We start from the raw sequence: 13,054 nt of genomic DNA on the forward strand, positions 1-13,054 counted from the left end.
AATCATGCCTAGAACTCCAACATTTGTGATTTTTTTCTTCTTCAATTCTTCACACTGTGTGACTGTAGCTTTTGTTGTGGCTACTAGTTCTTCATACCCTTCTTTGACAAGCTCCAAGACGTCAAGAGAAGTGAACAATGTCTCCATGTTTACTACCTAAACATCATAATTTTCTCCTTCAAATAAGGAACTTGAACATTGTTGTAGATTGAACCGATGCTTGTAGAAACATTGCTTAAGGAAGTCATGGCTCTTCACTTTGAATCTCCTCCTTCTCGTCTCTTCTCCTTTATTTTATTTTATTTTTTTCTGCAAGGATTTGCAACTCTAATAACACTCTGTTGGTGGTATTCTAGAGGTGAAAAATAAAAGAAAATAGAATAAGAAAAGGATTATTTGAGGCTGAATAATTCTCTGATTTTATTTCAACTTTGGTTTAACATAAGTTGATGATGCAACTAGTGAGTTCACATATTTATAGTGAGCAGTGAAACTTTATAGAGAACATTAATTCAGTAGTGTATGAATTCTCATTACCTAAGTACATATTTTCTAGATACATATAATTCTCTAGGTATATGAACATAATTTTCAAGACTAACATTAATACTACTGCACATTATTCAACACTAATATTAGTAGATATTTCATATGTGAGACCAAGTGAATAAGGTGGTCAATCCCAATTTATTAGGTCACATATAAATTTTAATCAATACGTGACAGCAAAAATGTGTCAGGGAATATGTATTAGCACTTTATATTGTTTCATACTCTTCAATACAGATAAAAAGAACTTGTGCTTAAGCATTCTTTTAATTTCATAAATCTTAGCTATAAATGAAAAATCATTGTTGTTAAACCCTAACTATAATAATGATACAAGCAAAACGTAATACATTGCAACACAGTCAGTATCAGCTTAGCGGTGACCTCCACCTGATTTGCTATCTAGAGATGTCAGAAGCTGGATCATTGTATCAGAAGACTATTTGATCTTTATTATTTATTAAACTTTTTCTTAGCTGCCATTCATTAATACATTGTAATAGGTAGCTTTTTGTGTTAAATATAACAATCACTGCTAACCGATGCATCATTTTTGCTTCACAAAAAACCAAATTCAAGAGAAGAAAACCAATGAATTATCACAGTATAGCATTTCCGAAAAAGAAAACCAAATTCATTTTTGATCAACAAAAGGGGCCTTTTGTTGTTGGCCAAACCCCAAGCAAACTCTAAAAGTTGCTCCGGAGACAAAACCGTGATGCTACCAAAATTCACATAAACAACAGACTTTGGTTCCTCAGATTCAAGCCATCCAAGGCACTCCGTGTTTTCCTTCCAAAGATTGGAACCTAAAGATTCCAAGTGGTTCTATGGAGTTTGATTTAAAAATGATGGGAGAGGCCCAATGGGGTAAAGAGAAGGGAACATAGATGAGAGAGCATTCAATGCATCACTCTCAAGTTCATCAGAAGTATTTATAACAATAGCAGAGCCTCTGTGCAATTATCTGCCAGTTCAATGAAAAATTCTACCATAAAGTCATTTGGATCTGTTGTCCGTATAATGTCAATCAGGTCCTTCAGTCTAAAGCTTTTCATACCAGCCAGTCAACTTTTGTTTCCAAATACCCATTTGTCAAGTAACTCTCATCTATAGTAATAATTAAGAATGCCAATAGCCAAGTTCTAAAATGAATACATACATATAATATACAAAAGAGCAATTTCTGCATTAGCATGTCAGCTAGTGACAACCAGTAAAAAATATATATATATTAACATAAAAGCAAATTTTGCATGAACATTGTTACCTTCAATTATTATTGGCTTAATTGCTTATTTGGTCAAACTAATTATTTTGTTCAATTTCGTCCCACTATCAATAAATGATTTGATTTGTTTTCTTAATTTTCACAACGGTTCCATTTGGTATCGTAATTTTAAAAAAATGGTGTAATTGTGTCCATTTGTCCTATCATAAACTCAACAGTGTTATGTCAATTTGGACGAAAATGATCAAATTGTATCATTTTTCAAAAATTAAAGATTCAACCTTTAAAAAAATTAAGCTTTTCGAAAAACAAAAAAAGTTGGACCAAATAAGTGATCATAAGTCTTTTTTTTATTTCAATGTATATTAAGCTTTTGATTGGTCTTAGCTAATGGATTCAATGATTCACGCTAGAGTTACTTGAATTTGAATCCTCTAAACTAAACAAAGTTAAAGTAGTGATTGCATTTTCACTGTGAAAATCAATAATTCAGATTCCAACATATGCTTGATTTGTCAGCATTCACATATATCATTGATAGTAGATTTGTTCATCAACGATTATGATTACTTAATTACTTTGCCCTCTAAAATGAGTTCCTCGGTTTACAGTAGTGAATCTGAATATTGCTCATGTTCATGCATGTAGAAAGTGTTGGAAGAAGAAGAAGATTTTATTTCATTTGCCACACAAAATACAAGAGTATGATCCCCTATTTATACTAGAATAGAGTGACCACTCACATAATTTGCTTATTCAAGAATACTGAATGCTCACATAATTGCTTATTCAAGACTTTGTAACTTACAACTTTACAACTTTCATCTTCCACAATTTAAGACTCATAAAACTTGTTATTATTATTTTTCTAATTAATATCTAACATCCTCCCTTAATTGGAAAAATTCTTCTGCACACCAAGTCTTGCTCGCAATCTTCGAAAATCTTCAAATTTGAGAGGCTTGGTGAAAATATCCGCAACTTGATCTTGAGTTTTCACATGAGTCAATTCTACTTCTTTCTTGGTAATGCACTCTCTAATGAAATGATACCTTGTATCTATATGCTTACTTCGTTCATGGAACACCGGATTCTTGGCAAGCTCTTGTGCAGATCTATTATCAACATAGATCTTTGTGCTTTCCTTTTGCAACAACTGAAGTTCCTCCAACAATCTTCTTAGTCAAATGGCATGACATGTGCAAGAAGTTGCAGCTACATGCTCGGCTTCACAAGTAGAAAGTGTCACAATGCCTTGCTTCTTAGAACTCCATGTAAAAACAAAATCACCCATAAAAAATACAAATTCACTAGTACATTTTCTATCATCAACATCTCTAGAAAAATCACTATCACAAAATCCCACAAGCTTATAGTTATTGGAGGGAGAATAAAACAATCCAAAATCAATTGTACCCTTCAAGTAACGAAGAATTCTTTTTGCGGCTTTTAGATGAGGAGAGGTAGGAGCCTTCGTAAAGCGACACACAACTCCCACCGCATATAGAATATCGAGCCTTGTATTGGTTAGATACCTTAAACTTCCCACAAGACTCTTAAAGACCATGGAGTCTACCTTCTCTCCTTCATCAAACTTTGATAACTTCAAGCCACCTTCCATAGGTGTGTTCACGGGATTGCAATCAAGCATATTAAATTTCTTCAACACTTCTTTTTTGTAGCTTTCTTGTGAGACAAAGATACCATTCTCCGTTTGCTTCACTTCCATTCCCAAGTAATATGACATGAGTCCCATATTTGTCATATCAAATTCACGAGACATGAACTTCTTGAAGTCTTCAAACAAATTTGGGTTATTGCTAGTAAAGATAAGGTCATCCACATAAAGACAAATAAATAAGACATCACTATTATTAAAAGTTTTAACATAAAGAGCATACTCATTTTGACAACGAACAAACCCATTATCTTGGAAGTACTTGTCAATGCGAGTATTCCATGCCCTCGGTGCTTGCTTTAGGCCATACAACGCCTTGTTCAATTTCAAGACTTTTCCTTCTTGACCTTCGATGACAAAACCCATTGGTTGTTCAACATAGACATCTTCTTCAAGATAGCCATTTAGAAATTCCGATTTTACATCAAGCTGAAAAATTCTCCACTTCATTTGAGCTGCCAAGGAAATAACAAGACGAATGGTCTCCATGTGGGCAACCGGTGCAAACACTTCATCATAATCAACTCCATATTGTTGCTTATAGCCTTTAGCTACAAGTCTTGCTTTGTGTCTCTTAACCTCTCCTTTTGCATTCTTCTTGATTTTGAACACCCATTTGACTCTAATTGCTTCATGACCTTTGGGAAGGCTTGATAACTCCCAAGTGTTGTTCTTCTCAATGGCTTTGATTTCTTCTTCCATGGCTTGTCTCCACCTTTTGTCTTTCATTCCTTCATTAAAGTTTAAGGGTTCACTGTCAACAAAAAGACAAAACAAATCATTTATAACTTCAGTTTCATCATATAATTCATGAATATTTCTCATTCTTCTTGGTCTTTCACTTGAACTCCCTTCGGAAGATGATGAGGCTTCATTGGTTGAAGGAGTTGGTGAAAGAGCTGGAAGAATGAGAAATATTCAAGAATTATATGATGAAACTGAAGTTATAAATGATTTGTTTTGTCTTTTTGTTGACAGTGAACCCTTAAACTTTGATGAAGCAATGAAAGACAAAAGGTGGAGACAAGCCATGGAAGAAGAAATCAAAGCCATTGAGAAGAACAACACTTGGGAGTTATCAAGCCTTCCCAAAGGTCATGAAGCAATTGGAGTCAAATGGGTGTTCAAAATCAAGAAGAATGCAAAAGGAGAGGTTGAGAGACACAAAGCAAGACTTGTAGCTAAAGGCTATAAGCAACAATATGGAGTTGATTATGATGAAGTGTTTGCACCGGTTGCCCACATGGAGACCATTCTTTGTTGGGGAGCGATTGGACAAATAAACGGCACATGCAACAGCTTCGGCCCAAAATTCCTTTGGCATATTTTTAGCCTTCAACATACATCTAGTCATATTAAGAATAGTTCTATTTTTTCTCTCCGCTACCCCATTTTGTTGTGGAGATCTAGGAACCGTTAGAGGGCAACGAATCCCATATTTTTCACAAAATTCATTAAATTCTTTTGATGTGAATTCGCCACCTCTATCGGATCTTAGAACTTTGATTACATAACCACTCTCCTTTTCCACAAGAGCTTTAAAATTTTTAAAAACTACAAATGCCTCAGATTTTTGCTTTAGAAAATAAACCCAAGTCTTTCTACTATAATCATCAATAAAAAGCAAGAAATATTTATTGTTACCACATGAAGGAGGATTGATTGGGCCACACACATCAGTGTAAACAAGTTGGAGAGACTCCTTTGCTCTTGAATTAGCTTCTTTTGGAAAACTCCTTCTTGCATGCTTTCCAAGGAGACATGATTCACACAATTGATTAGGATGGTTGATGTGAGTCCCTTTCACCATCTTCTCCTCTCCTAAGGATTTTAGTGCTTCAAAATTCAAGTGCCCAAATCTCATATGCCAACACCATGATTCATCTTTTATGCTAGCCTTCAAACATTTTGCTTCATTGGTTTTAATGTTCAAAGTGAACATTCTATTTCTTGACAAAAACACCTTGGCAATCAAATTAGAATTTTGATCTCGAAGCCATAAACAACAATCTTTCATATGAATTTCATACCCCTTTTCAACAAGTTGTCCCAAACTCAAAATATTGCTTTTTAGTTTAGGAACATAGTAAACATCCGTGATTAATTTGTGAGCACCATCTTTTAAAGAAATTAAAATGGTTCCTTTTCCTTGGATTTGCACCTTGGAAGAATCTCCAAAAGAAACATTTCCTTTCACCTTCTCATCAAGTTCCACAAATTTCTCTTTGCATCCACACATGTGATTGCTTGCTCCATTGTCAAGATACCATAAGCATTTGTCTTCCTTCTCACCATTATTAAGTGATAGTAGTAGTGTTGGCTCTTCAACTTCTTTATCTTCTTTATCATCAACAAGATTGACCTTCTTTTCAACATTTGTTCTACACTCCCAAGAGTAATGGCCATATTTATGACAATTAAAACATTCGACATTAGATTTATCATACCTCCTTTCATATGCTTTTTCATAATTGTTTCTACCTCTTCCTCTTCCTCTTCCACGACTTCTAGTGGATTGATGGCTCCTCCATTCATTATTGTCAAAATTATCACGATCTCCTCTTCCTCCTCTTCCTTGGCCATGACCACGTCCTCTTCCACGTCCACGTGCTCTTTGACTACTTTCTCCTCCATTTTCTTTCAAAAAAGCTTTGGCTTTGAGGACTTGCTCCAATGGCTCATCATGTCTTCTATTGAACCTTTCTTCATAGGCTTGAAGAGAACCCATCAATTGGTCTACGGTCATTGAGTCTAAATCCTTAGACTCTTCAATAGCACAAACCACATAATCAAATTTAGCGATTAAGGAGCGAAGGATCTTTTCCACTACACGAACATCTTCCATATTTTCTCCGTAACGCTTCATTTAGTTCACAATAGCCAACACCTTGTTGCCAAAATCTGAGATAGATTTGGATTCCTTCATATGCAATGATTCAAACTCTCTACGTAGAGTTTGTAGGCGCACCTTTTTTACCTTATCAACACCTTCAAGGGAGGTTTTCAAAATCTCCCATGCTTCTTTAGATGTGGTTGCATTTGACACCAACTCGAACATAGCTTCATCCAAACCTTGATGAATGAAAGTAAGTGCTTGTTGATCCTTCTTCTTCGACTTCAACAAAGTCTCCTTCTCATTTGGTGACAAAATAGTCTCATTTTGAGGTTGGGTATAACCTTTCTCTACAATCTCCCATGCATCTTGAGAACCTAACAAGGCTTTCATGCGACGACACCAATTATCATAATTCTCTTTGGTAAGACGAGGGAATTGAAACATACTCAAGTCATTGCTTGCCATCTCTCAACTCACAAAGTGTTTCTCTCTCAACACTCTAGAACTCAAGCTCTGATGCCACTTTGTTGGAAGAAGAAGAAGATTTTATTTCATTTGCCATACAAAATATAAGAGTATGATCCCCTATTTATACTAGAATAGAGTGACGACTCACATAATTTGCTTATTCAAGAATACTGAATGCTCACATAATTGCTTATTCAAGACTTTGTAACTTACAACTTTACAACTTTCATCTTCCACAATTTAAGACTCATAAAACTTGCTATTATTATTTTTCTAATTAATATCTAATAGAAAGAACTTAAATTGATACCTTTTAGTGGTATAAGACCTTTATCAATAAGAGCACGGAGGTGCAAACAAGACAATAAGGAACCAGCACTGGCTGATGGAAACAAAACAATAGGGAGTGCAAGTTCTTCAGCAGCTTGTGTAGTAAAAGCCATGCCAACATCAGAAACCAAGCACGTAACTGGAGGAATAAGGCCAGCAGTGTCAGAATCATGAAGTCTAGCAAGAAGTTCACGAAAGGGTATGAGCATGTTCTCTATCACTGATTTACAAAGGGACACTATGTCTTGAGTAACATCAGCATCTTCATCTGTGAGGGGAAGACCATCTGGAATAGTCTCAAAATGAAGCACTTGAAGCCCCTTGAGTTGAGCAAGCGTTTGTGGTTGTATTCAGTGTTTACAAAGGTTATGTGAAAGCCTCTAAGATGAAGTAACTTTGCTATTCTGAACAATGGATTGATATGGCCTTGAGCTGGATATGGGGTTAAAACTGCATGTGGCTTTCTCTCTGCAGTGTAACTCATGGCTAATTTTTCTTGTGGTGTGAAGAGTGTCAGAGGAGGTTGAGATAAGCTAAAGAATATGCATCCACTTCTTACTGGGGGCAAATAAATTACTCATAAACATATGTATTTTTCATTTTCTTTACCTTATTTTTACTCTTTTTTTTGTATTTTTTCTTTTCTTTATTATATTATTTATTATATATATTGTTTTCTTTTTAGATAACTTTTTTTTTTGTTTTAGTCTCTCTTCTGTTTGTCACTTGATAATATATATTTTTTCGGGACAAATATTTGCATCTAGCTTGTTCTAAAAATAGTAGAAATTTTGTTTTCTTTACGTTAGAAGCAAAGTTTTATTAATCAAAGTAATCATATTCATTCAAATAAGAATGTCAATATATGTGGTCAGGTTACATTCGAGCTAAAAAAAACTCAATTGGCAGACCAACCCGTAACATGTTATTTTTAGAACTGTATCCGACCTATGTAGCTCTATGGATTAGACAGGTGTGAAGTCTTTTGCTACTATGCAAAGGGGTCTCTTTCACTGCAACAAAGTTGCCTTTTGCGGGCTGGGAACAAAGATAAAATTTACAAATTTATCATACATAAAAAAAAAATGTTAAGTTATTATTTTATTAAGAAAATAATACAAAAAAATTAAAAAAACATAAAATTGATTAATTTATTAGAAGTTAAGCTAAAACAAATTTTAGCCTTATAATTGTTATATTCTATGAATTTTTATACCTATGGAAGAATGTATCTTACAGTTGATGAATAATAAGGAGAGGACTCACTCGTCTGCTTATAACCCTACAAAAACATCAGTCCATTTTCTGCATCTCTAATGAGATGTTTGGGATTAATTTTTTATGATGACAACTAGAGTTGAGCATCCAATTGAAAAAAAAGTACAATAACCTAATTAAAAGAAATAAAAAATTTAAGTACCAAATTAAAAATTTGTAAAAGTATATATGAATACACATAGATCAATTTAACGTTATTTAAATTACTGATATAAATATACCATTGTAAACTCTCAACTTTTATACCCAAATTCATAATATTTATCTTAACTATATCGTAATAATATAATGTTACTCAAATATTTTAACATTTTTCTTATAAAAATTTCAAAATAAACTTATGCCTCTCATGCTAGACATCTAGTTGTAGCTAAATCCAGGAACGCGAAAACGTTTTGGGTTGGCTTTGAACCCTTGCCTTGCAAGCATGAACGGACTTCCTTTGCCGTTAAGCTATTGTAATTTAATTGTTTATTGGGTGCAGTTCATGTGTATTTATAACTTCTGAAGGATAAATCATTTATGCACAAACTGTTTAAAATTGTGTGTCTCTAAGTTATGCTTAACATGCAATATTATGTTAAATACTGGTATTAATTGGATTTAATCCTTTAAAGTTTATTACATGTTGAATGAATATACGTGTAATGTTATTTTGAATTGGTATACATGTAATTTTTATGATTCAATATTGAGCACATTTGCATTATTAAGTATGTTTATGCAATGATTATTTTTGAATGTTAAGTGATTAATATAATTTTATTAAATTGGAGAATAGCCACAGCATCTTTAATTGAGTAAAATTATATGCTAAATTTATAATCACATTAGAAATATTAATTGTGATTAATCATATGTAATGTGATGAAATCTACCCACAGGAATTTTGTTATATTTGTGTGATTAATTAATATAAAATATTAAATTATGTTTCTTAATTTACCCACAAGAATTAAGGAAAAGAACATGATTTAATAGTTTTATCATAAAGTTGCATGATAAATCTAATTGAGTAGGACTTTAGCCCACAGGCAAGTTTTGTGTCACTAGATTCATATATTGAGACATGATTTACATTGGCAAAACATGCATTTGTTTAGTCTCAAATTTTCTTAATGAGCATGTGTGTTTGTTTGCAGTTTCACAATCTATGAATATTTCTTGTGACCTTCCCATTTTGAAAGGTGATAATTATAAGGTTTGGAAGGAAAGAGTTCTCCTTCATTTGGGCTGGATGGATATTGACTATGCTATAAGGAAGGATGAGCCACCGGCTATTACTGAAACTAGCGAACCTGATGTTGTTGATCTTTATGAAAAGTGGGAGAGATCTAATCGTCTCTCCGTTATGTTCATAAAAACCAACATATCAACTAGTATCCAGGGTTCAGTTGACCAGCATGATAAGGTCAGAGATCTGTTGAAAGCCATTGATGAACAGTTTACGACCTCTGAGAAGTCGCTTGCTAGCACACTCATTATGCAATTCTCTTCCATTAAGCTTACTGGAACGAGAGGTGTGCGTGAACATATCATGCGCTTAAGGGACATAGTGGCTCAGTTGAAAACCCTGGAAGTTACCATGTCTGAATCCTTCCTGGTACATTTCATTTTGTGCACCCTACCTCAACAATATACACCCTTCAAAATCTCTTACAACACACATAAGGATAAATGGTCTATTAATGAATTGATGACCATGTGTGTTCAAGAAGAGGAGAGATTGATAATGGAAGAGGGTGAGAAGGTAAATTTGACTACTTCTACTTCTGGAAAGGATAGGAAGAAGTCTGTAGGCACCAATAAAGGAAAGATTCCGACTCAACCAACAATTAAAAAGGAGTCAAAGTGTTTCTTCTGTAAAAAGAAAGGACACATGAAGAAGGACTGTCCCAAATTTAAAAGTTGGTTTGAGAAGAAAGGTACAACATTGACTTTCGTTTGTTATGAATCTAATATGATTAATGTGAATCATAATACATGGTGGATTGACTCTGGTTCTACAATCCATGTTTTTAATACCTTGCAGGGTAAGGAAAGCCTAAGGAAGCCAGTGGGAAGTGAGCAGTGCATCTACTTAGGGAGTAGGATGAGCTCGCATGTAGAGGCCATTGGAACGTGCGTCTTAGTTTTAAGTAGTGGCTTTAAATTACATTTGGAGAAAGTTTTTTATGTTCCTAGTTTCTGTAAAAACTTAATTTCTGTTTCTAAACTTGCACCTTTGGGATTTTATTTTAATTTTACAGACTTTGGTTTTAATTTACTAAATAAATCTGAAATTATTGGTTGTGGTCAATTGGTTGATGGTCTTTATTCGATTGAATTGAAAAATGACGCTACTTCTATGCACGTTTCTGTTGGGTTAAAATGATGTATTGAGAATGAAGAATCCTCTATGTTGTGGCACCGGAAATTAGGACATATCTCTATTGAGAGAATCAAGCGATTAGTAAATGAAGGAGTACTTAGTACTTTGGATTTCGTTTGTGTAGATTGCATTAAGGGTAAGCAAACTAACAAGCCTAAAAAGGGTGCAAAGAGGAGTTCTAATTTATTAGAAATCATCATACATACAGACATATGTTGTCCAGACATGGATGCAAATAGTCCGAAATACTTCATAACCTTTATAGATGATTATTCACGATATATGTATCTCTACTTACTTCATTCTAAGAATGAAGCTTTAGATGCCTTTAAAGTTTTTAAGGCTGAAGTTGAGAAACAATGTGGAAAATAAATTAAGATCGTGAGATCAGATAGAGGTGGGGAGTACTATGGTAGATACACAGAGGATGGACAAGCACCAGGTTCATTTGCGAAATTTCTTCAAGAACATGGGATTGTTGCCCAATACACTATGCCTGGTTCTCCGGATCAGAATGGTGTGGCAGAACGAAGAAATCGAACCTTATTAGACATGGTGAGAAGCATGAGGAGTAATGTAAAGCTTCCTCAATTTTTGTGGATTGATGCTCTTAAGACGGCTGCATATATATTAAATCGAGTTCCAACCAAGGCTGTCTCAAAGACACCTTTTGAGTTATTCAAGGGTTGGAAACCAAGTTTGCGACATATACGTGTTTGGGGATGCCCGTCTGAAGTAAGAATTTATAATCCACAAGAGAAGAAACTAGACCCTAAGACTATTACTGGGTATTTCATTGGATATGCTGAAAGGTCTAAAGGGTATAGGTTCTATTGTCCATCCCACAACACTAGGATTGTGGAATCAAGGAATGCAAAGTTTCTTGAAAATGACTTGATCAGTGGGAGTGATCAATTTCAGAACATTTCTTCTTAAAGGGATCACTATGAAGCTGAACCTTCTGGGACAAGTAATAGGTTGGTAGTCATTCTCACCCCTCAAGTTAAAATGGGTGTTAGACAACCAGTGATTGAAGTTCCACAAGCTGTTGAAAGTGATCATGTAGATCAAGTTGTTTGTGAGGAACAACATGATGATATTGAACAAACTAGTGAAGAACCAGTTGAACAAGTTCCTCAGCAAGATGACCAAACAACTTTAAGAAGATCTACTACAATAAAAAAGACAGCAATTTCTAGTGATTATGTAGTGTACCTACAAGAATCAGACTACAACATTGGAGCCGAAAATGATCCTGAGACGTTTTCACAAGCCATGAGTTCTAAGGAATCAAATTTGTGGTATAATGCTATGAGAGATAAGATGGATTCTATGGCATCTAACCAAGTTTGGGATCTCGTTGAGTTGTCTGTTGGTGTAAAGGCCATCGGATGTAGATGGGTCTTCAAAACAAAGAAAGACTCAGAAGGCAACATTGAGAGACATAAGGCAAGACTTGTTGCTAAAGGATTCACTCAAAGAGAAGGAATCGATTACAGAGAGACCTTTTCCCCTGTATCTAAGAAAGACTCTCTTCGAGTAATTTTGGCATTAGTAGCTCATTTTGATCTTGAGTTGCATCAAATGGATGTGAAAACGGCGTTCCTGAATGGTGATCTAGAAGAAGAGGTTTACATGAAACAACCTGAGGGATTCTTATCTAGTGTTGGTGAGCACTTAGTCTGCAAGCTTAATAAGTCCATCTATGGATTGAAACAAGCTTCCCGCCAATGGTATTTAAAATTTCATGAGGTCATTTCTTCATTTAGCTTTGAAGAGAATCTCATGGATCACTGTATATACCAGAAGGTCAGTGGGAGTAAGATTTGTTTCCTTGTATTATACGTAGATGATATTCTGCTTGCGACTAATGATAAGGGTATGCTATATGAGGTGAAACAATTTCTCTCAAAGAACTTTGATATGAAGGATATGGGAGAGGCATCTTATGTCATAGGCATAAAGATCCATAGAGAAAGATCTCGAGGCATTTTAGGCTTGTCTCAAGAAACCTATATCAACAAAGTTTTAGAGAGATTTAATATGAAAGATTGTTCACCAAGTGTAGCTCCCATTGTGAAGGGTGACAAACTTGCTTTGAGTCAATGCCCCAAAAATGATTTTGAGCGGGAACACATGAAAAATATTCCATATGCTTCAGCAGTTGGAAGCCTTATGTATGCTCAGGTTTGCACTAGACCTGATATTGCATTCGCTGTTGGAGTCTTGGGAAGATATCAAAGTAATCCAGGTATTGGCCACTGGAAAGCTGCAAAGAAAGTGATGAGATATCTTCAAGGAACAAAGGATTAC

General features: G+C 34.7%; 1 pseudogene; it reads right to left on the reverse strand.

The window, feature by feature from the left end:
• Window positions 1-1,107: 1,107 nt before the first annotated feature.
• On the reverse strand, window positions 1,108-8,039 carry LOC100781712 (7-deoxyloganetin glucosyltransferase-like; annotated as a pseudogene).
• Between the last annotated feature and the right edge of the window lie 5,015 nt (window positions 8,040-13,054).

The sequence above is a fragment of the Glycine max genome, chromosome 19, assembly GCF_000004515.6.
Source record: "Glycine max cultivar Williams 82 chromosome 19, Glycine_max_v4.0, whole genome shotgun sequence".
Lineage (NCBI taxonomy): Eukaryota > Viridiplantae > Streptophyta > Magnoliopsida > Fabales > Fabaceae > Glycine > Glycine max.